At 39.2% G+C, this 25,840-nt stretch overlaps 1 protein-coding gene across 40 annotated transcripts in view; it reads right to left on the bottom strand.

The window, feature by feature from the left end:
- The window catches only part of LOC102072464 (uncharacterized), a 430,853-nt gene that overhangs the window by 170,370 nt on the left and 234,643 nt on the right, over positions 1-25,840 (bottom strand). For 4 of the 40 annotated variants that reach the window (XR_012578865.1, XR_012578877.1, XR_012578864.1 and 1 more), the window contains one exon: positions 9,424-9,555. The exons of the other annotated variants lie outside the window; for them this stretch is intronic. The gene's annotated coding sequence lies outside the window, so the exon portion shown is untranslated. The remainder of the gene's footprint in view (positions 1-9,423; positions 9,556-25,840) is intronic. 40 annotated transcript variants of the gene reach the window in all.

Here is a 25,840-nt window from a genome sequence, read left to right as displayed (position 1 = left end):
AGTGATCCTCAGGTCTTCAAAGTTTTAGGCAGGCCAAGAAGCTTATTTAAAAGTAAAGGGACTTGTACTGAGCTTCATAACCTCTGAGCAGAATTTAGTCTGTCGTTCAATCTCTGTCTTTTTTTCCAACTATAAGCTTCAAGGCTTGAAAAAAACCCATTTTTTTTCCTTACACAGGCATGGAAATGCTATTGCTAAACTTAGTGCCTGTGGCACCACATACACACCACAAAGGAACAGGAGCTCAGGTTAATAGAACTCTATGGTGCCTAAGTTGCATGTTTTGCTTCTTATCTTGCAAATAATTTGACAGCTTGCTTTGGTTTATCTTGGTAGATGATGCTCATTTACAATTCTGAGGGTGGATGCCCCTTAGAAGATGAAATATTCATTCTACATTTTCTCCTCAAAATTGCTGTTCAGTAAGGGAAATACCATCGTACTAAAAAAAACCTGAAATGGTATTAGAAACATACTTCTGAAAAATTTGGCTGATTTCAATTTTTAGGCTTAATCATCCCTTTGCATTCCCATTTGAACCCAGCTGATGGATATTTTTCAGCCAGGACCTGTCTCTACTGTTTGCTCTTCCACAATCTAAGCTATCAACTTGATTATACTGAGCATCAAGCAGAGAAATCCAAGGAATTCAGAAGAGTTTATGGTCAGAAAATAACACAGCACTCACACCAGCAGCTGCAGTAATTATTTCTGTCGCACTAAAGAGCTTAAGTCTTGTCTTCTAAATTTAGTAAATGGGAAAGCTCAGGCAATAAGGAAAAATATATTTGCATTATGCATATTTTTCATGTGTAAAAGATTCTCTGTGGGAAATGCTGTGGTAGAACTGGTCATGAATACTTTAATGTCTTTTGGGAATTTGCAGTCAAATGTCTTTTCCATTTTAAGAAAAATCCTTCTTGGTTGAAAATGCCCCAGGATGTTTGCCTGATCCTGGACTGGGATTTCCTTTTTGCCATTAAAGTGAAATATCAAATTACAATTTACAAGTAAATTAGCAGTCTGTAGTGATAGCAATATATCATCTGATACAAAGAAGCATTTCCAGAGCTCAGGGAAATAGCTCTACATTCTTAAATGTCTGAATATTTCAAACACAAGAGTGTCAGCAACAGCATTTTAACCATACTTCCTAATGGGCAGTGGCAGGGGGAAGTGGAAGGATATTTCACATCCCATATTTCACATCACAGCAAAATTGAATACAAGCAGTGGAGCATTCATGCATTTTTTAGTACTTGCCATTACTCTGCAGAGAATTTAGTTTATTAAGTAATGGTTCATTTCAAGAAAAGTTACAATATTTCATATCAGATGTTGTTTTCCTGCAGAATTTTTCTGTTTTGTGGAGTTTTTTTGTGGTTTTTTGTTGTTGATTTTTGGTTTTGGTGTTTTTTTGTGAGGAAGAAGTGGAATATTTATTATTTTTGTTTGGGATTTATGGTTCGTTGGGTTTTTGGGGGTTTTTGTTTGGTTTTTTGTTTGTTAGGTTTTTTTTTCTTTTTTTGTTTTTTTTTTTTGGCTTTTTTTTTTTTTAGTTCTGTTAGGTTTATTTTTGTTGTTTTTCCTTTTTTTTTTGCATTGTTTTCAGTTTTTTGGAGGGGTGGTGGTGAGGACACGCATACGAGCAAACGCTTGTCCAAGCTGGATCAGGGCATTTTCAAAGGAAAAAAAAAATAGGATAAATACAATCTTAAACTCTTGGTAATATTTAATCAGAGACCACATTTCAAAATAGCCCTTCAGAAATATATATATATATATATATATATATATATATATATATATATAAGCAAATTATAAATGCTTATACTTTGATAATGAAAATTAATAGATTATTAACATGTTGCTCATCTATGAGAGAAAATAATACAGTGATCAATATAAAGGGATAAGGTGAGTTTTATAGGTAATTTTGTTGTAGAGTATTTTTACTTTGACAGGCATAATGAATTCATTTCTTTTACTGCCCAGTGCCATAGATAAATGTGCTGAAAAAAAGGGCAAAGAGGACAAAGAATAGAAAATCTGAATTTCCTATTCCTTGAATTTTCTATTCCTTGCCTCCTGAATTTTTTAAAATATACCTAACTTATGATGCACCTGTCACATTTTCTGTTAAAGAGTTGAGCTTTTTCTCTCTAGTTTTGTAAGGATTAAGAGCATCCCCACCACCTGGTGCTGGTACCTTTACTGTGGTACTACAGCACTCACAGCCTCTGATGTCACTAATTTATTGTTGTACATAGGGCAGTAATTTCCAGTTCTGCTGAGCTTCTTTGTCCAAACATGATGCTTTAACCCAATTTGGATGCATTCAGTGGAGAGGAAGAAAGCATGCACAAGCCATGCTTGTCTAAGGGGCTGAGCAGACCTGCATGGCAATGACACTGAAGCACTTCCCTGCCTTAATGTGAACTTGTGTTTTCCTCTGTGAGTGATTCCATTCCATACAGATTTTCTAAGCCCTTGCTTACTAGGATGGTTGGCTTTAGCTTGCTTCCAGGATATGATTGTAACAACACTCCAAAATACAGGAGTCTCTCAATCTAGCTCTTGAGTGGCTATGGATCATTTTAAAATGGTTTAGACACTTTGAGATAAATTTTTAATGGCATTTATGGAGCTCTGTGATGTCTCTTAGTCAAACCCTTTGATGATGATCTGCTTGTATTTCCCTTTCAATTCTGAGTGCTTCTGTTTCCAGCACACACCTTGGCTTTCCCCAAGCAGCCCCTGCCAGGGGCAATTTTCTCAGCCCTCCTTCATCAACAGCACCCATCAAAGCTGGCAGTGAGCAGTAAATATTTATGTGACATCAGATTTCAAACCCAATATGAGCACAAGCTTTCTCACTGAGCTTTTACCAATAGCCTGAGAACTTTTCAGGGATGCTGCCTGCACATCTCTTGGAGATTTCCCATTCTTCCCCCTTGGGCAGAGGCAGAGACGTTTGTGTCACAGTGCCACAAACCACACTCATGCATGTAAGTTTGCTATGGGTTTGGGTTTGGTTGGTTGGTTGGTTTATTTTTTTGGTTTTCAGCCAGGTTGCTTTGGGGTTTGTTTTGCACTTAACAGCCATAAGGAAAATGTTGTCCTTATCCCCTTCCTTTTGGGAGCTGGAGGAAGTAAAGCACTTTTTGGTTTGTTTTTTTGTTTTTTTTTTTTTTTTGTATGACACCCATCAGCAGTATCAAGCCATTATCACAAGGAACTATTTTGGAATAGCATGGTACTTTTTAAGTGTGAATTGGTAATACATGTGCATGTTGCCTATTTTTTTTTTACAATGTGAGGTTTCAAAGCAAACTGATGAATTCTATGTGGCTTTCTATAAATCCATGCCTCATCCTCTCTGGAGTTTCATCTATTTACTTTCTTCTGTGCTGCCTAACATAAAAGCATCTTTGGTGTTGAACAAATGCAAACAAATTTTACTCTTAGATGTTTCTCTGGGAGTGTGACAGAGAAAGATGCAAAATTAGCAGCCCAGATCATGCTATGAATGATACATTTCAAATATTGTTCCAGATCAATCATGTCTCTTGTATAATTGGGACACACAAAACAACACAATGAGATAACCTAAGTCTATCAACTTAACATCTTGGCATATTTCTATTTGTACCTGCTCCTGAAACTCATTCAAATTCAATTAGGGTCACTTCTGTTTGATCAACTTATGCCTCTTTTTTTCTGATAATAGTAGTCTGTGAAGAAAGCTTTAAATGCAGTAAGTATCTAAAAAATAAAGGTGAATCAAATCTTCCAACTTTAGTACCTTTATTTTCCTCCTAAAGCAGGGAAAAGGGGCTTAGGTAATTTTTTTTCCCATCTCTCTTCTTGAAACCTCAGCATAGTTTTCACTTCCTTATAATTCAGAAATTGGTTATGATATATTTTATTACTTCTCCCTACTGAGGAAGCAGGAGTCTGGGTGCAGAAAGAAGTCTGCAAATATGCATGCATGCTATTCTATTAGATATTATTTTACTTTATAGAGTTTATGTTTTCATCACAGCTGTTGGCTAATGAATCAGTTGGAAACAAGGCATACTTTGGTTGAATCAATACCATTGTTGCAAATATCCACCTACTAATTCAGCCAGTAATTTTCAGTGGATATAATGTTCATGACTGATTTGCTTAGCATGCCAAGGCCACTTATCTATGTTAAATGCAGTGATTTCCTTCTGGTGAGTAAATGATCAAAATGTTTTATGCACAACAGTAAAGCATAATGAATTTCAGGTATCAGATTTGGATCTATACCTGCTGTTTAGTAAAATAGACTACTGAGATATACTTACTAGCCCATGAGAATGGTACATATATTTGTGATTAATCAACATTTAAAGCTTTGTTAGTCAGAGAGAGCTGAGGTCTTATTCATGCAGATGCATGCACATTAATTCTTCCATAATTTAACATATGTTGTAGGTTGAAACCACAAAATCATGGTAAAAGAGCAAACTAGTTCTTCACAGGATGTCTGTGTCATTCAGTGCATTAAAACAGGCTTTGTTCGCTTATGGGCAATTATTCAGCACTGTGTTTTCCCTTTCTCGCTCAGTGTACATTCCAGCCATATTTATTGCACACAACACAGTCTTGCTTTTCAGACAGATTTGTTCAAGTTATCAAAGCTTTCCTATGGCTTTGATGCCAAGTTTTGAAGCCCAGTAGATGTTTCCATAGGCCTTCATTTTTATGGAAAATTTCATGCTATGTGGGCCCAAAATAATAAGAGATACAAATCATCCTGTAGAATTGACTTCTGCTTGTAATTATTTCCCAATCTGTTAATGTTTGTGCCATCTGAAAGCAGTAGCACCAATGATTCATACTTTCTTCCCTGTGATAAGTGAGAATATTTGAATATTTAAAAGCACCAAGCTAAAAGCAAATCTTGGGCTGATTTGACTATTGACAATCCCTTTGGGAGGTGATTTTTTTTCTATTAATCCTGTAATTTGATAAGTATCATTCAATCAGTTTAACTATCCATTTATAAAAGGCTACATTTTATTTCATGTAAGGCTATTATTTTAAGCAAATAGTATTAGATAAAATACTTTTAGAAATCTGTTGCTATCTATCCTTTCTGCCAGTTTAGAACTTCATCTGACTGAGAATTTTTTTAATATTGCCTTCGAAAATCAAATAATAAGCTACAATTTTTATTGAGATTCTTGTCAAAGTGATGACATAAGCGTGATTGAAAAAAAAATCTCAAAAGAAAACTTATAGTGTAAATGGTGTGGAAATGAGGTTCAAAAGCTATTGAATTTTTTTTTTCCATAACCCCTAAAAGTAATTTTCTTTGCTGTTTTCCCAGAAAAATGGATATTTTGTTCTTTCTGCAACCAGCTAAAACAGGATTTATGATCAGCTTTAAGCAATTTTATGAAAAAAACCCCAAAGTATCCATGAAAAAATCAGCAATTTTTTCCACGAAAGGTCAAATAAGAAAAGATAATTGATCTACTCAATTATGCATTAACAGACCTGTTCAACAAAGTAATTTGCAAGTGCCCTCTGAGTATTATTGGTTGCTAGGGCTCACCCAGTTTATCAAGAACTGACTCAGATAAAGGAAAACAGCAATTTTCAGTCTCCTAAGCTACTCTGACATGCCATTTGTTTACTTTTTTCTGACATGAATACATGCAGTGGGCCTTGAGCAATTCCCATCTGAACCCTTGGACTCAAGGTCAGCATGGATTGCACCTCATCTTTGGGTGTCTTAGGATCACCAAGAATGCAGTGCTTGACCATGGGGCTGAGAAGGAGGGGAGACTTTACCCTATAGCAGAAATGGTGTCTGTCTGTCTGCTCCTGAGAGCTCAGTCCTTCTCTGCCTCTTTCCCAAGCCAAAGGAAGCCCTACCACTGCTACACTTCAGAGTGGTCCCACAGCCTCCTTGGACGGCACCTGGGAAAAGGGGAGCATTTCACCCTGCTGGTTTATGGGACATGATTGTTTTCTTCCACTGGTTTCTGTGCCTGCTATATCCTGCTGGAACTTTGGCTGCTCCAGTTGCATCACCAACTGTAACAGGAACACAGCAATGATGATTATATCCTCTCAAATCTGATTTGTAGCAGCTAAATCCAATTCTATTTAATTTGAAGATTTTATCTGAGCTTTTACTTGCAATCCAGAGACTCAAGAAGCAGAAAATGGCTTACCATTAATTATGAATATCTGTGAGAAACAGAAATCCAATGACAAATTGTGCTGCCAACCCCCCTTTATGCCTAGTACACATTGGTCATGCTTATTTTGTTCCCACAGAGTGGTTTGTCTGTCATACTCCTATCAGCTTCTTTTATGATCACTTTTGGATTTATATTATTTTTGATTAGCTCATGTTTTAGATCATTAGTTCAACAAATAACCTGTAGCCCAGTGACAGATAATCTGTGTTGAGTGAGCATCATTCAACCAAGTCCTGACAATTCCCCCTGATTTAGTTTTTAATAGTCATTTTAAACACTTTAAGAAAGAGTTAAATGAACATGAAAATTGTTCTCAGTTTCAAATTTTGTAAATCCATCATCTATTAGACACCCACTCTGGGCTCCATCATGCTAATCAATCATTTTGGGTAAGTTATTACATTTGCATTACGTAAAGAGATAAACACTTTCATTTTTCAAGTGCTATTGTACCTGTTATTCTTTCTTGCGTGCACAGTCAATAATCATAGGAATAGGTTAATACCAATTTCTGTTTAAAAATTGACCTTTGAATGCCATTAATTTATTGATTTTTAAGTTTCCATACAGTTTAAGTTGCACAAATGGATTTTAAATCACCTACTGACCTGTGTTTCTCCTCTAAAGTCCTTTAATTTTCTGGGAAAAAATTGGATTTGGGGCAGTAGAGTCTTAATGGCAAGACATTCTTTGGGTATTGCTCAAAAGTGCTAACCCAAAGAACAATGTCCTCCATCAGCACAGATGTCCTATGGAGGAAAATCACCTAATTATAATGATGGGGAAATGGTTATCTTATTAGGGAAGTTTAAAAAGATTCTGAGTACGTATTTGCAGACTTGTAATGTTATATTCTATAGTTTCTTATCAAAACTGAGATGAAAGGATAGGAAGAATATTGAGGTGGGGGCAAGTATTCAAAAGCTGGCAGCCGCTATGGTCTGTATCCTGATAATAGAATCACAGAACAATTTAGGATGGAAAATATCTCTAAAATCATTGAGTACAACAATTAACAATTCCAAGTCCACCATGAAATCATGTCTTTAAGTGCCACATATCTTTTAAATACCTCCAGGGATGGTGACTCAACCATTCCCCTGTGCAGCCTGTTTTGATTGTTGGCAACCCTTTGCATGAAGATATTTTATCCTAATATCCAACCTACACTACTCCTAGCACAAAGTGAGGCTGTTTCCTCTTGTCCTATTGCTTGTGCTTTGGGAGAAGAGACCAACCCCCATCTCATCACAACCTCCCTTCAGGTAGTTGTAAAAAATGAGAATATTGCCCTCAGTCTCCTTTTCTCCAGGCTGAACACCCCCAGCTCCCTCAGCTGCTTCTCATAAGACTTGTGCTCCAGACCCTTCCCCAGCCCCATTGTCCTTCTCTGGACACACTCCAGGTTCTCAAGGCCCTTCTTGTCATGAATGGCCTGGAACTGGACATGGGATTTGAGGAGCAGCATCACCAGTGCTGAATATTGGGGGACAATCCCTGCCCTGGTCCTGCTGGCCACACTCTTGCTGACACAGGCCAGGATGTCCTTGGCCCTCTTGGCCACCTGGGCACAGCTGGCTCATGCTCAGCTGGCAGCACCCCCAGGTCCTTCTCCATTGGACACCTTTCCATCCACTCCTCCCCAAGCCTGCAGCATTGTCTGGGGTTGTCAAAACTCAAGTGCAAGACTTGGCACTTGGCCTTGCTGAATCTTACACAATTGGTCTTAGCCCATCGATACAGTCTGTACAGACCCCTGTCTGCTCTAGACATACAAGTACTATTTTCCTTGAATACTGTTGTTCTTCCCATTTGAATGGCTCTATGAAGATGGACAGAGAGGGCAGGGTTCAAGACAGAGCACCTTCTTCAAGTTGCACAGGGGGCATCTGTATCCATGCATTATATATATATATATATATATATATATATATATATATATATATATATATATATCCAAGTAAAACCATACAATAGATACAGCATGCATACAAATTTCACAGGTACAAATGTGTACATTTAGCACAGGGTATGGGAACATCCATGTATTGCACAAATGTATGTTCCCACACCCTGTGTTAGATGCTGGCCAGGTCTGTGAGCATCTCTAAAGGCAATCAAAAATCAAGGGCAAGGATAGGCCAATAACTTCAGGTTACTAGGCAGGCTCATGCTGCAAGCTAAAAGAGAGAAGTCATGAAAATCTCTAGTTTTCTGCTCTTGGCTTTCTGTCTTTCATCTGAGATATGCTTATCTCTTTTGACCATGTAGACTGGCTTAGTGTGTGCTTGCACATCAGCTGGGGGCACAACTCAGCCTGTGTTTGTGGGACTGCCATGAATGGGTGCAGTATTGAAAGGTCAAGGATTTAATGAGCCCAAGGATTTAATGAGCCTCAAGGATTTAATGAGCCCACAGCTCACGCCAAGAGCCTGATGGCAAAGATGACATTCTTCCTGAGAGTAAGAGATGACTACTTTGTAATGCTTGTGACCATGCTGTGCCATTCCCAGAGCTGTGACACAGGCCAGAAAATAAGATAATGGTTTTCAGATCCAAGGCTGAGGTAGTCCAGTGTACAAATGCCCTGCAGATCCCAGACCAAACTTGGGGCCGCCAAGCCCAATGGAATGCTCTACAGCAGAGGGTCTCAATGACCTCAGAGGTCTTTTCCAACTTAAATGATTCTGTCACCACTGCTCCACAGTTTCAGCACCATGATGAATAGTTTCCTGATGTAAGTCTTGTTGTAAACACGAAAGAGAAGTTTCTGTTCACCAAACTGTAGGCTCCCATCCACTGACCATAAACAATCCAAATGGATGTGTGCATGGCTGGATGAAGAGCAGGTGATTCAGTTCAAAGTGTGGCAGGAGACATATGTATAATTAAGTGGGATGAATCAGGACGATAGAATATTCTGATGTTATTACTAGTCACCTTCTACTTTTGTGAAAAGAAGAAAATTTCTCAGACACAAAAAACCCAAAATTGAAAAAATATATTTTATTGTAATTGCAGTTATTGTCTCTAGACAATTATATTTTGTTTTCTTGCATGTTTTCCTGATGTTGCTTGTTCACAGATGTTAACATAGTAATTTCAGGAAAGTGGCATAATATTAAGCTGAAGATTTTGAAAACATTAAAAGGTTGCATCTTAGGAACAGTATACTCACTGGAGTTTGTTTTATTTGAAAGCTTGACTCCTTAACAGCAGTTATTTCTCCATCTTGCCTTAAAATGTGCGAGTTGTGCATGATTAGTAGATTCACAGACATTTTCCTTGAATAATCTTTTTTCTTCTAAACCTGTAGAGCAAATTTAGTGGCTTTTCAGTGCTTTCTTCCCAATTTCCTTTCACTGGTTTTCACTCTCACTAAAAGTGGAAGACAAACCATTACAGATGCAAATCTCCCTGTAAGGCATATTTCATTTAAGACGTATTTCTCTGGCAGGGAGGACATAGAAAAACATCTTCTGAGAGACATTTGAAAAAGAAATCAAACAATCCTGTTGTGAATCACCAGAAGCAAGTGCAATCTTTTCAAAATTCAATAGAAGTGATGTGCACATGCAAAAATTTCTTTTTGAACTTCAAGCTAAACAGCATTCTCTGCTCCTGCTCAAAAAATGACAAGGGCACACCCCAAATTGACACAGTTACAAAGTGAATGTGCTTAGGCAAAACACTTTCATTTTCTGAGTGGAGGAAATTTGTTGTGTATGTCAGATTTTAAATGCCCAAGGGATACCAGTCATGATATCCATTATTATCAGCCAATAAATCCTTTTCTTACTCCTCAGGGGATTTCAGCAAAAGGCTGCAGAACTCTTCTGACAGAGAATGCCTCAATGTAATGAAAAAATGTTTGAATTATCAACCTCCTGGCCATTGCACCATATGGGAAGCATTGCTTCGGAAATAGTTGTCTAATTTAGCCGTATGTTACATAAATGAAGTCAGTGATCACAGGTTAAATATCAAATTACCCATGATGTAATATTTAGCAACACTTAGACAAAAAAAGACTGGTTAAAAAGTAAATAGTCATAATATCTACATATGTGAAACAAAACAACTACATTTACATTTAGATATCTATTGATAGAAATTTTGCAAAAATGGCATAATGTGTTCTGCTCCCACTAGCAAAATCTGACTGGAGAGCAGAGAGCAGAGTGAGTTCAACATATGATATCAACTGGACATGTATTAGGTAATGCCCCAGACTATATTCTGATTTATGCCTCAATTAGGTACCTAAACATCAATGTCCACATTAAATAGTTTCAAAGTTTCTGCTGCATGTCAAGAAATCCAGCTTTACCTTGGGAAATCTAGTGCAGGCAGTTTCCTCGCAAAAAAAACCCAAACCAACCACAAGTGATTCTTAGTGAATGCTAAGTACAAGATTTTGGAAAGAAAAACAAACCTAGGTAGCATGACTCAGTCTTACAGAAAACACCATAGCAACTTTTCTGGTTTATAAGGTCCTGATACAAGAAGTGCAAAATGCTGCACATATGTCCTTGCTTTAAGCCATGTGCAGATTTAAAAATTCCTTAGTAGTATTTTATATGTTACCAAGAATCACGAGGCAAGGTAACTCAAATCCGTATCTTCAGACTGATTGTGATCTCACACTGACTTAGTATCAGTAGAACACTGTTGGTATCAATTATATTACTTTGCTGATTTGTACTGATACCAATTCAATCAGGAAGACTCACGATAAGTAGATTGTGAATGACTGGATATCATGTGCTCTCCCTTTTGCTTTCCACTAGAGGTACTAAATCAATTTTCTAAAGTGCCATATATCTTTATAACTGTGGATTTTTATCTCCATTAGCTCCAATTATTCTTGTTTCCCTGCCTGTCATTTTTCATGAATGCTTCACAAACATTATTGCAGTGGCAAATTACCATTGCCCTTTCTTGACTTCAAAATTAGCGTAAATGTTTATGGCATTGTTATATGGTGGTACTGTGATAAAATCTGAATGTTAACATAGGCAGGGAGACTGCACCAGGCAGGTAATGGCACACTGAAGCCAGAGTTCAGGGCAAGTCTGAACAGAGCATGTTCAGAGCACCTTGGAAGTGCTTCCTCATCTCTGTGCCCATCAAAACTGACAGCTGTTAGGAGGTTTACTGGAATCATGGACAAGAGATAATAAAGAAAAATACTCTTGCCTTCTTCATCTTTGACTGCAAAGAAAGTGACAGAAAGTAGGCCAAGAGTAAAGAATAAGAGTCTTTGGATAAAACCATTGAAGAGATACTCACTGGCCATCACTCTCTCAGTCCTACATGGTCTTTACAGGTATCAGCTGATTGACTCCTTCCTCCCTGTTGATTTTGAATTTTCAGATTTTTTCTGCTACAGTATTCCAGGTGACTGTTGTTCCTGATTTACTGCTAACTTCTGTCCTGCCCAGTATGTCTTCTCCTGCCAAATACTTCTGTTTCACTGCTACTTGTGCTTACACCTTCCTTTGATGTCAGTTGAATTTGTGAGGTCCTTGTCATGAGGGAGGCTCACAAGGTGGATCTCTTTTGCCATGCAAGTCCCTTTGTGATGGGAACTTCTGATGAGAACTTTCTGATGGCACTTAATTAACAGCCTCAGAGCGGTGCTGGGTTTATAGCTACTGAAGAAATATCACTGTGGTCATCAGGCCACCTGACCAGGAGAGGCTGCAAAGCACTCACGGCCAGCCTGACGCGATTTTAAGTTTGCAGTAACAGTATCTGGTATTCTGCTAGAGACCTGCTACAGTCCAGGGTTTTTTTTCTAGATTTTCCTCTGCTAGACTAAAGATTAAATCTCCAGTTTCCATCTCTTCACATGAAAATGTGAGGCATCAAGAGATCAGTCCTTTTACCAAGCAAAGAGGTTTTCACTACACTTAGTGCTCCAGAAGGTGATTTGGAAAGCACAAAAGAAAATCTATAGACTCAGATCCTTTTCCAGTTTGGTACTCCAAGACAGATAACTGCAGGCAAGCCACAGCGAGGGCTGTGCTAGAGCTCATGTGGGCTTATCCTCAATTTCAAACAAAAATGGCCTGGCCAGGCACACAGCATTGATACAAAACTGGCAGAAGAGCCAATTTTCTTCTGTTCAAAGACTTCAAAATTCATAAGCTGTATGCCAGAAGTAAAACCAAATGGTACATAGCAGTGCTCAAAAAATAGGGATGAAAACATTTTAGACTTATGGCATTGAAGCAGACAGGGGTCCCATTCTCTGATAAGGGATTCACATTTATGAGCTTGAACTCAGTGCACCTTCTCACAAAAACACCTATTCAGTGATTTCAGTTCCCCTTCTGGGCTGTAGGAATGAATAATTCCCCCTCTTTTCCTTGGTGCCATGTGCCAGCTGAAGGAGCTTATGAAAGAAAATAAATACATGAACATTCAAGCCTTCATGAGAGAATAGAAGTTTTTGTATCACAGAGCCAAATGTAGTTGCACATGGCTAAAGCAGCAAAAGTCCTCTGGTGAAACCCTGAGAATCTGCTGCCAAATTCCTGTGTATGTTCAATAGCTGAATAGTTGTGGTGGGATTTCCAGGCTCAGCCTGGGTGTGATTACCTGGCACAGGTGCCACTTCTTCCTATGCCTGTTCAATGATGATAGCCAGGCTCACATATTTGTGTCTCATCACTACAATGAGGAACAAGAACAAACAAGGAAAAGATTCACACAGGAACCCTGAACAGCTGCAGGCTATCCTCCCTGGTATAAATTACATTTCTGGTGATTCAATTCGTGGCAGTTTTTATTTTTGGTGAAAAGGATATACCTTATGCCCAGAATCTCTTTGACAGAGGGAGGAGCAATATCCCCATGTTTCCCTCAGGGGCATCACTTCATCATCATGCAGAAAACAATTTTCCTTGTGTCAGGTCTGAAGACATTGGAAGAAATGCTTGGAGCAACAGAATTTGAGATAGGAAAAATGTAAAACAGGCCAACCCCTTGCACGAAGAGCCTGTGTGAATTGAAGAGCTGGGGATATTGGTTTAATCTGTGATGTGTGGCAGACCTGTGTACACCTGGCCAGCCCTTCAGACCTGCTGCTCAAGGGGCCCAGCACTGCTCATTACCTCCACATATGGAGTGAGGAGATCTCAGCTGTGGGGCAGGTATGCACCTGTCTCATAGAGACCCTAAAGACCCTGGCCAAGACCTTTGTGAGTATAAAAAATTATAAGCCTCTTTTTTTTTTTTTTTTTAATTGCAGTTGTGTGATTTTAATGGAGATGGTGAGACTTGTTGCAGTTGGATAAACAGTCCTCAGAGCTGCAGTTCCCTCAAGATGGATGCCAGAGGGCACAGTCTTTAAGCACCCTGTAAAAGCAGAAAAAGAACTACTACCTAATTTCTATATTATTTGTTTTAATGCAAACAATAAATAAACCCCACTTATTTATTGTTAATGTAGTCCACTTGTTTGTCCTTTAAGCAGCCACTTCAGTGAACAGATTTATAGAAATGTCAAATCATTACAACTTTCTGAGCCTTGCAATTTCTGATCTATTAGTAGTCTTGGCTGTGCAATAGGAAGTATATTCTATCTGTAGTTAATGACCTTTGGTTCCTGCTGTGAACAAAAACGACAGAAAAAAACCAGTGCTACCCATTCACCCTTAATATTTGCACAAATCACCTTTGCCTAGAAAGGAAATGATATTTTGTTTTTGTTTTGTGATTCCCTAACTTCTTCAGGAAATGAGGAGTACTGCCTTTTCTGGCAGCACCAATTAAATAAGCAGGTTTGTGGAAAATTACACAGCATCCTACATTTTTAATCCAGTTGCACGAAGCCACAGTCCCGTGGTGATCCCCAGCATGGGTCTGCTGTTTTGTAAGAGCAAAGAGTGGCAGAGCTGATCTGCTGGAGGCACTATATATGATAATTGCATACAGGTTAAGTGTTTTGCAAATTAGCAGTGCTTCATCATCCACTTTGCTTTTGCTGCCCGTTCAGGTTGGCATACCAAGTGTGCTGAAGGTGACTTGTCTAATCCCCAGCAGCTGGAACTCCCTGCCATCCCCACAAAATGATTCCTGCCATTTTCAAATGAAGCTCATGGAGATGGCTGTTCTGTCAGAAGTGACACATGGCACCATGGATTTTGTCCAGCAGCAACCTCCTCTGGGGCTCTGTGTGAGCCACTTGCTGGCAGAGCATCAGGGCTCAGGAGGCCCATTTTGATTCAGAACCTTGAGGTGTTTCCCTCTGGACTTGTGAAATCCACCTCCATCCTTCCCCAGGTCTCCCCAGAACAGCTGTGCTGAGATTTACCTCTGTGCACTGGTAGGAAAACCCACACAGGGTTTTCCACAAAACCCACACATGGCTCTTGTGGCTGACATTTCCCTGGACCTTCAGCATGTATTTCAGTGAGATAATGCAAGATGCGTGCTCTCTCTGGGTGTCTGAGGTAACAGAAGGAGATTATGTTAAGTGCTTGGTAAGAGGCATTTTCCATTTGCAACATTCAACTTCATTTAGCTGTAATGCATGAAAAAATTGACCCACGTGGGTCTTTATCAAGCCATTTAATTGTAGCCCTGAAGTGTGAATGCGATGAGCATCATGGATTTTGGTGCTGTTGACATTTCTTTTAAGCAGATGACAGTTTGAAAGGATGGGAGCATATCCTTTTATCACTGCAACAGATAAATACACTACAGAGTGATTGAAACAGCTTTACACACTGGAAAGTGACAGAAGAGAAAGTGATGGTGGAAAAGGCACAAAAGGCAAGACAAATTTGAATTTAAAAAATTAAGCATAAAACATACAAGTGTTCTTAAAGCCTTTCTGATGAATTCACACTGTGAATAACTAGTGCACTTGACCAACAATTGTCAGTGAGAAAATTAGAAGACTCTTAAAAATTCTTCAGAAGTTTCTTTAAAACAGTGGATCTTGCATATGCACAGTGGGAAAGCTGAAGGGAGCCAAGGACCTCTGTTAAAGAACAAGAAGGGTGCCTCTGACAAGGCAGACTCTGATATTCCAAATTATCCCCTTTCTCACATCAATGTTTTAAAAAAGCATTTTGTTTGTTGGTCTGGGAGTCTCAGTACTTTTAGCAAGTACTTTTAGTGCCTTCTGGGATAGCAAGACCTAAGAATGTTCTAGAAACAGACTTTTTTTCATGGTAAGAAGCAATGTTTTCCAGAAGTGGGCTGGACTAGAAGCAGACAGGAATCGGTAAGGAAAAGCTCTGGGTGAGGATCACCAGGACTGTAGAAAACATGAAACCTGTGACTTTAAGGGTCTTGAGTTGCTGAAGGAAATTGCCAAAGGAATATTTTTCTGAGAATCTTTAAGATTTTTCAGCAACAGATTTTTGTTGTTGACAATGTTTTCTCATGACTTCAAATCATCTGAGCAGCGTCTCATCCCCTGGTGAGAAACTCTGCTGAGACTGTAAAGTGTGGAAGGCACAGGCACCTTTTGAGTCACCTGAAACCACGCAGATGAATTTCCATATTTATCAACCTAGACAAGCAAAATTAGCTGCCAGCTCAGGAAGATGCTTGGACTGAGAATCCACTGTAACCTTTTGTATCTCAGGTTCTGTAACTGTTGATTATTTTCTCCTTGTGTACTTTTATGGTGCTAAAACAGAGTTTAAATGCAGATAATGGTAATTCAGTCACATGCAAGCACCTGTCTAGCATATATGTATGTTAGCTTATCACTGGCTACCTACTGTCTGTCAGATAACTTGGCAGAGTGAGAAAATCTATTAATAATGAAGCAATAGGCTTCCAAAAAGCATTAACATAGGACCCTAGAAACAGTAAATGTGAAAAATGCCATCTGCACCTAAGAAAGCTTTTGGTTTTTTTGTAAGAAATTTATTTGAAGAAATTATAAATATAAGGACACAATTATTGCAAATGTAAAATAATTTCCTCACCCATTTTATGAATATTTTATTCTTCCCTATCCCCTACATAAAAAGACCCTAAGCCTCTGGAGAGAGAAACAGAAATGCTAACAACATTACTCTATCAGGCATGTAATAGGAGGGGATCTTTCTTCTCTTTTGCCACAGATAATAAATTATAGAAGTTTTTGGGAACCTATTTATGTCACAGAGCAAACACTAACATGACAATATGAATGTTTTCCTCAAGCTAACATGATTTTGTGAAACCATTATTTTATTTTAAAAGTACTGCAGAACTCACCTCTGGTCTATTTTTAAAATGATAGATTAAACAGAAAATTTGTAATTAAATACTATCCTGGTTGCTTTGCCACAAAAAGACAGAAGACCAAATGTCAATTTGAAATTAAACTCATATAGAAGCTGAACAAACAACAAGGGGATGTATCACTAAGCAAATTATGGCAGTGCAGATATGTAACAGATATCCTGATTATCTTTTTTTATTGTTGTTAAACCACTAGGCAAATGCAACTCCATCGTACTGTGTTTCATGACAATACTTTTGAAGAACTTGAGGCAATAAAAGCATGTAAGTTTATGCTCACTATGTATTCATGAAGATTTAATGGCTGCTGAATACAGATTGAAGCAGTTGCAGGAAAGGCCTCAGGGTTGTGATACTCAGTGCTGCCAACCCTCAGCTTCAGCACCCCAGAGCAGAGTCAGTGATGCTCTGCCAGCCCAGCTGAGGATGGGTTTCCTTCCTGCTTGGCACACCCATGGCATCCACAACACCCATCTTACCAAGCAAGGAGATATTTAAACCAGGCCAAAGGGAAAACCAGGAGGAGGTTGCTGCTGGAAATTGTGAGACTGACTTTCAAATGTGGGTGTTGTCCTGAGAACTGTCCCCAACCAGCATGTGCGGATAGGCTCAGGACCACCACCCCAAGAGATGGACACACTCCTGTCTCCAGGCCCAGGTGCCTCTGACAGGTGGACTGAAGGCTGGGAACTGCCTCCTTCATGCTTTCATGGTTCTAAGCATATAAGAGAAGACCCATCTGTTTTCTTGGTCCTCTGCAGCACAGCTTCCATCCTGAACATTTTTTGCTGGAGGAGAAAGGAGTGGGATTCTTTTTCACCACAGAAGTGTATCTATATCAGCAGCAAGTTAGATACTCCAAATATAGATCTCAATTCTTTCCAGGGCCAGGATAAATAAGAATTTGTATCACCTGGTTTCTTAGAAGGTGCATTTGTAGCAAACCTAACACAAAATAAAAGCATCTATTGCCTCTGAGTCCCACTCTTCCCCTGAGTGAATGGAAGGCTGCTGTGGTATTTTTGGGGTCCCCTGTCGTTGGGAGGAAGTGATGAATTTGACTCCATGTTCTTAGAAGGCTAATTTATTATTTTATGTTACTATATTATATTAAAGAATGTTATACTAAAACTATAATAAAGAATAGAGAAAGGATACTTACAGAAGGCTTAACAAGTTACTATTAAAAACTCATGACCCTCTCCAGAGTCCCAACACAGCTGGAATGTGATTGGTCATTAGGTTAAAACAATTCACTTGAAACCAATCAAACAATGACCAGTTGGTAAACAATGTCCAAACCACATTCCAAAGCAGCAAAACACAGGAGAAGCAAATGAGATAATATTGTTTTAATTTTCCTCTGAGGCTTCCCAGCTTCCCAGGAGAAAAAATCCTGACGAAGGGATTTTTGAGAAAATATGATAGTGACAGGCTGCCAGTGCTGCTGAGATGTCATGTGAGTATGCCCAATGAGCCAGGCTCTTCAGGAGCCTGTGGTGGGGCACCTGTCAAATATTTTGGTGGGCTTTTAGCTAAATGCACCCAAGAGGGTGACATTTGTCAGTGCTAAAGCTCCAGGTAAGTGAGCTTGCTATGGAAAACCAGGAGACTCCCATTAGGTGCCTCAAGAAGGGTGATTTGGGCTTCCTTGGATCATGCTGCTGGAGCAAGGTGTGCTATCTCTGTTACGCTTGGTGTGACAGCAGTGATTTCAGATCTCACCCTAAAACTTTTTCTGTAGCAAGGAAAAGATGTGTATTGGAGAGAACCTGAAGATGCTGAGTCCTGAATTATATTCTAAACTGGAAAAAGAACCCTTTGCAACTTGCTATACCTTCTTTTTTTCTTTATGTTAGGAGATAAAACATAGGCAAAATATGTAGGGTCATACATCTCTGTGTGGAGATGACGAGAAATAATGAAAAAGACTTAAAGTTCATGTTGGAACTAATTCTTGTGCAGTTAAGGATTTTGTTTTTCTTTGTCTCACTCTCTTTTTTAAATTATATTTTGTGGACAGTTAAAAACCTTAAAATGGAGGTACAAGTCTCTGGACAGTATAATTAAGTCTTTTCATGATATTTGCAATTCTCTTTGTTTCATTCCAGAGAAATATAGTGCTCCCTCTCCCAGGGCTCCAGAGAACACCAGTACCAATTCAATCAAAGAGCTCCCTGTAGCCCTCCTCCTAATTTTTTCCACATTCTCTTAGCCAGAGGTACCTTTTTTCCCTGCATTCCTGTTGTTTTTATAACAGATATATTCAGATACATTTTTCATTTTCTCTTGCAGCTTCTGTTTGAGACCCTAAGGGCTTCCAAGTAAAATGCAAAAATAGCATGAGAACAAAGCTTCCAGAGAGACTTTCTTCAATCTGAGTATAAACAGCAAGATTTTTAGCTCTTCAGACTACTTTTTCAAAGTTTTCTCTTTTTTTGGAAGTGTTTGTGAGACAGAATTTGGATTTTTAAAACAGTTTTTCATTCCTGTCTTTGAAAAAATCCTGCCCATCAGTGAATTCAAATGTACAAAGTCGACCCTATTTGAAGGGGTAGAAAACAACAAGATTTTTCAAGTTTTGATGTAATTAATCCTTGTTCCTCTGCTCGCTGGTAGATCAGGGACCTGGATCACAGCCCAGCTTTTCCCATGGTCTCAGCACCTCCCACCCTTTGCAGGCTCTGCTGTGGCTGCCTCCATTCCTCCTCAGCTCCTCTGCAGCTTCCCTGACCTCAGCACCAGGGCTCCCCTACAACTCCTCCCTAACAGATTCTGCATTGTTCACGTGAATCCCTATTTACTGTTTTGTCTGGCATCTTTTTTGTAAATCCTCCAAAAGCCCCCAACTTCTGGCTTTGTCTCCCTGGGTCCCCTGTCCTTATCTGTGCTGAACACCTTCCCAGCACACCTTCCCAGCTTACAGAGACCTTTCAGGCTTGAATTAATCCTTTCCTCTGTCTGGGTTTGCACTTGCACACTTTCCTCACACTGTGCCTTGGGAAGATTTTCTTTTCTGCCTTCATTTAGTGCAGAGAGATGCAATGTTTAGAGAGGAAGGAGGCCTGTATGGAAGTGTTTTAAACATGGATCAGAGCATTTAATGAAGGTAAATCATGAGAGACAGAAAGAGAGCAGGAATCACCAGTCAAACAAACTGAAAAAGCTAAAGAAAGTATTTTATAAAGTCATACATTGCTGCCGTTCTCCTTAAGCCCTTCCTTCTACGCAGAACAGATAGCCCAATCTCAAAAATATACCTCAAAAATAAACCTCAAAAATAAAGAGAATTGCAGGATCTGTGAAGAAAAAAATCCCCTTTTTTATGAATTTATACAAGGGTCAGAGAAAGTGAGACAGAAGGAGCTGTGGGGGCAGCACAGGCACCACGGTGACAAATGAGGTGGCACTTGCTGGATGCCAAGATGATTCCCCTTGTCACAGTGTTTGCCAGAGATCAGGAGGGAGATGTGCCTCACACAGATGTTTGCCAGGGACAGAGAAGGAGGCATTTATAAAACATTGGAAGTACCAGAACAAAGCTGTCTGGGGGGAATACAGTCAAAGAGAATGTGAGAATAGCTACTCACTTTTCAAAATTTAGGAAGGTTTATTAAACCTTATCAAAAATATAACCAGAAGACTGAATAAAGAAAAAAGGTTATGGTGCCAGGAGCAAAAGATTTTCCCTACCACGTGCTCAATTCCCTCACAATGCAGGTTCTTCCCCTTTTTAAGCCTTTAACCCCTCCCAAAGTTCTGTCCATTGACCCCTTCTTCACTGTCCAGTGGTGGAGATCTCTTCCTCAGATGCTGGCTGGAGGTCAGATGTCACCACAGTGACAAGCCAACCCTCCCAAGTGTTCCAACCCTGCTATCCCTTGATAACAGTGCAAGGGAGTAAAACATAAATATAAATCTATAAAACTTTTTTTAACCTATATACATGGTATTTGTCTGTAAATTGTGAGAGTCAATCATGGCATTACTCATCTCTCACAAGAATGTGCTGAATTTCTCTGTCCTCTCACCCTGATGGATGCTGTGGTACCAGCATTCCCTGTTTGTACCTCACCAGCACTGAGACAGAGTGCAAAGGGTTTGTGCCCTAAATTAAACATGGGGAAACCAGGTCACTTTTCATTCTTACAGTACTACACTTATTACTACTACTAAAATAATAATCAAACAGGTCCATCCTAGTCTGAGCACCATCAGATGATTTTTAAACCACGGAAGTCTCCTGCACATGAAAGGTAATAAAAACACTCAATAATGATGTGGGATAACTTCCCTGACTATCTGCTGCCAACAAAAATGCAAATGTGATCACTGCCTTGAATTCAAACCCAGAAAACTGCTAAAATGCCAGAAAGAAGTGGACTTTCGCCTAATGACTAAAAGTTTTAGTCCTTCCTCCAAGTAATGAGTTTGGCAGTGTTAGTATAATGTGCTTCATACCCTTTGAAAAATAAACATTTCTGTTTAGATAAAATCTAAATGAGCTTGGAATTAAAATAATTCTTCATTGGCTTCAAATTAGATGGATTGGCCATGTCTGAGCATTACTGCTGCTAAATTTAATATGACATATTGGCCTGGCATTTCCATTTTTAATGTGGGAAGCTGTGTTTATAAATAAGACCTTTCATCTCAGGAACAGCAGTTTACATTTTTTGAAAACTAGCAGAGATCTATTTAAATGATGTCTTGCACACTGCTCAGGCTGGGTACCCTGAGAACATGTAAATTTGTCTTACTTATGATAAATGGACCCATGAATAACTTTAAAAATCTTCATTTTTTTGCCTCCTGCAGCTCTTCCTGCCATGAAGCATTCAAGATAAAGTATTTCTTGGATGCTTTGATAGCACTGAGGAAGGTGTGCATTTGGTTGACATCTTTCAAAATATTTCTGGCCTGACACTTTCATGTTGTGTCCTGTAAAGGAGGTAATGCATCATACTGACAACATGCAGGACTTCTTTCCTCCCCAGCTACAAACCCAAAAGTGATCCTGAACAGTGCAGGAAATGTAGCCTGGAGACATTTCTGGCCCCATCTCTTCCAATTTTCTGATCCTATCTATAAAATTGCTGCAACTGGCCACTGTGAGCTGAAGCAGAGCAGTGGGTGGGTTCTATCTACATTCCTTGAGGGGTAGCTTTGAAGCATGTGATAGCATTGAGCCCAGCACAAATGTGGCAAACTGGGCCATATTCATTCCAAAATCACCCTACACTTTACACACTAGTGTGGAAGTTAGAGCACTAACTGAGAAAACAAAAACCTTGATCTCCAGCAGTTGGGAAGGATGAAAGTTTGAAAGAAAGTCCCACAGATATGTATGCTCAGCAGAAAGATTTTTGAATGTAGAATCTGAAGAAGGAACAGAAATGAAAGCAAGTTTTGATATAGAAGAAGAGAATTGCTGAGCCAGTCTTACTGGATAACTTAAGAGGCAAAGGGTATGTTTGTTAGAAGGGGTTTTTATGACTTAGAGCAAAGGATAAACCCACCCCAAACAAGGAGATGTTTTTACCAAGCAGAAAGATAGCACAGGCAAACAAGCCTGCTTATGTTGCAAGCAGAAAAAAGGTCTCAGAATTTTCCACTGCAAGAAAATTGAAAAACATCTTCTAGCTTAAACTGTAATGGACTAACTTTTAGTGATTGGAGAATAGTAACATGAATATGGTAATTACAGTAGTTATGATAGGCTATAGATAATAGTTAAGGTATAGATTGGTTCTACTGTATTAAGCTGCTCAGCTAATAAAAGTATATAATGCAATGTAACCAAAATCAAAGGGTCTCCAGGCCTGCCTGCAGCTGGAGCTGACAGCTGTAGGCACAGGCTCTGTCACCCACCACCCTGGACTGCTGTAATGTCTTGGATGTGATAAACTGCATTTTGGAGAGCCCCTGGAGTCCTACATCTCTCATTCAGGCTCTTACATCCAACCGTCCCCAGGATAAGACTGTCTCCTGGAGGATGCTCCTCTGCACCACCAAGAAACAGGACAAGCTGTGGTCCAAGCAATTTTCATTTGGACAAATTGTAGTTGAATCTGATGGAAAAGACAATCCCAGGCACCATCCTCCTGAGCAAGGGGACTTGCTGCTACGATAGAGCTGTCCAGGGTGTGATGAGGAGCAGCAGGGTGCCCAGAGCCTCTCTGTGCTTCACACTGGAAGGCATGGAAGACTTTGCTCATGAAGTAAAAGTGAACTCACACATTTTGTGAGACTCACAGTGACACTGACCCCAGTGCAATAGCCAGCACCAACAGCAGAAGCAAACAAGTCACTTGTTCTGCAGTTCTTGAATAACACCTCTCTGCATGAAACAGGTGCAGCTGTGGTTCACCAACAGCTCAATGGTACACTCCAAGGACACCATTGAAATGTACATTCTTTGGGGAATAGAGTAGAAAGTAATCTTAGACAGGGAGAAAACAGTAATTCTTTTAATTTGATAAGCTCTTTCCTAGCAGTTGGTCAGCAGATGCAAGCACTTGTATCCAAACCACAATTACAATAAAGCCATCCCTGTACATGAAATAGTTTCAGCACTTGCTGAGTTTTGATTTTTGGGGACCCCCTTTCTAAAATGAAGCAGCCCAATTACTCAGCATGCTGGAAATGCAGCTGAGGAGGAGCACAGGGGATGGAAAAGCAGAGCTGTAAACCAGAAGATGACTGGTCAAAGGATATAATTTTATCCTGTGTACTGGAGCCCATGCCAAGTATGCCACGTGTTGGGACATATTGAAGGCTGCCTTAGAACTGGAGCAAATACTTCCAAAATCTGAGAATTAGCAAGTAATTTTGTGATAATTTTTGGGAAAAGCTGGCTGGCAGCTTTGAATTATGTTGTCTTCCAAGGCTGGTGAAACCCTGTTGCAAAGAGGCTGTGTTCAGGGTCACTCTTGTTTTGATGAGGAGGGGATCTCCCATTTTTCTTCTGTGCTTATGTAAGTCCCTTGCATGTAAAGCATTGAAACTGTGACTCCACTGCAGAGTAGCTGCAAAGTTCCTAAGGGTTTTAGACAGCCACTCTCAGCAGCCTTCATAAGAGAACCAGAAAAAGCTCAGCTAAAATCAAGCTGCCATGAAACATCCATTAAAGGCGTCTCTTTCTGCAGTGTACAGGCAGCAGCAATGACAGACCAGTCCAAGGGACCCTCTATCAAGTTACAGCTGTGCTGAGGAACAAAATTGCTGCTGTCAGTTATTTGCAGTTAATGCACAAGCACTGCAGGGGGAAACACCAAATGCTTTTACAGTGCCCCAATGACTGAGAGGCAAGAGCATTATTTGTGTTTGGTGAAAACCCAGCTTAAACCCCGGGAGGAAAAGCACAGTGGCTGTCACCAGCTGTGCCCTGCTGACTGCCTGCCCTTGGGGGAGCCCAAAGCAAAGCTCAGGGGATGAGGGTCTCCAGGCCTGTGAGCAGCACTGAGCTGCCCTGCTGAGCTCTGTCCTGTGCTGGTGCCTCTGCATTGTCAGCCACCACCCCCCATGTCTCCCTCCCTGGTGGCACCGAGAAGATGGATATAAAAAACTAGATTAAATAATTTTTATTGGTTTTAATTTCCACAAACAGGAGCTTCATAAATTAAATTGTTGGATTTTATTTGTAGCAGCTGAACAATCTCATAAATAGCTGGAGAGCTAATGAAATGTACTTCAGTCACTGAACTGGACTGTTATATGATTTAATTTTCCCATACATTCAGAAACTGTAATTATCAAGATTTCTCGAAAAAAGTTTGAAATGAAACATCCAGAAATGTTTATTCTATTCTTCACAATTATTTTTCCTTTCTAATAGGGTTAGGATTCCTCTTGACCTTCTAAGTGTCAATCTTTTTTTTGTCTATAGATCATATTAATTTGACTCTAATAATTTAGATAGAACTCCTTTAATGTCTGCTGTCAATTCATTTATGAGTTGCATTCAAGAGTGCAGAAAGCAAGTAGACAGCAAATTAGTTTTAATTTCTTTGGTGTACTAAAATGTGGAAGAATTATTAGAATTCACCACACTTGGGCCAGGGATAAGAGTTCCTTCAGGCTTGAAATTTCAGATTGGCTTCCTAATAAGTTATATTCATAATGTAGAGTTTAATTATACTCAATGAGATATTCAGAAAACTTTCACTATTATGCAGCTGCTAAAACTGTAGTTACAGTTAATTAATAGTACAATAATCAACCAGTCTTTATGTCTGGGTCAGAATTCTCTTATATAAATGTAGTCCTGCAAAATCCATATCTGAGCTCTGTGTAGTTACTTGGACTGTCTTGACATCTGCTAGGAGAGAAAACTTTGAGAAAACTGACCAAACTGTGCTCAGGGGTACCCTGAAGCTGGTTACTGCCTGAGGGATGTCCATCTCCCTGGCTAAGAGGGAGCTGGCTTAGCCCAGGTGCCTCCCTTTTGGGTAGCTGAAGTTAGGTAAGAAGGACTTTAGTCTCCATCTCTTCATCTCTTGGGATTATTACAGCACTTTTTTTTTTACTTTTTTTTTTTTTTTCCAGAGAACAGAATATTATTTTTTGGTAATTTTTAGACATGTTAAGTCTTTGGAATTATAAACTAAAACTAAAGCTTCAAAATAGAGAATTAATCCCATCATAAAAACTTAATCAATTAGACTTTGAAGCAAAGAATGCAATTCTGATTTCTGCTTCTTACATTTGCTTGCCTCATCTTGTCTTCCCTGTGGAAGACTGCTTCAAGATAATGCTTTTCAGATCATATACCCATAAATATAGGAAAATACAGTAGGGTCATCATTATTATTAGTAATATGTACCATTTAAACTGTTCATGAAGAAAGGATGTCCTAAACTAATGCTATAACTTTTTTTCAAAGTTTGTGTCATACAGTTTAAGTCTATTTGAAGATATTTATAAATTACATGTATTCCCAACATCTGTATGATAAATCATTGGTTTGGATTATTAGAAGTCATATCTCAGTAATGCTGCAATCTAAATTTTTCATCCTCAGATAAAAATAGATATCTATCTATCTATCTGTCTATCTATAAAAATAGATATCTATCCTCAGATAGATATCTTAAAAGTATCTATCACTTCTTGAAACTGGGTCCCCTGAGACTACAATATAGTGATACACCAAAAAAAGAGTCAGAACTGAAAAACTTGCTATAGTTGTTTTGTTGGGGTTTTTTTGTGGTTATATCAGGTTATATGTGGTTACATACAAAAAGTGAATTTAAGCATAGTGCTTTCACAAGTATTTCAAATATTATTTTGAATACATGTTCCAGTGAGGTATTTTGAATGTAGGATCCCATGAGGC

Source organism: Zonotrichia albicollis, chromosome 2 (genome assembly GCF_047830755.1).
Source record: "Zonotrichia albicollis isolate bZonAlb1 chromosome 2, bZonAlb1.hap1, whole genome shotgun sequence".
In the NCBI taxonomy this organism is placed as follows: Eukaryota; Metazoa; Chordata; class Aves; order Passeriformes; family Passerellidae; genus Zonotrichia; species Zonotrichia albicollis.
Note: the sequence above shows the minus strand (reverse complement) of the source record. Positions and strands in the feature narration are given on the sequence as shown.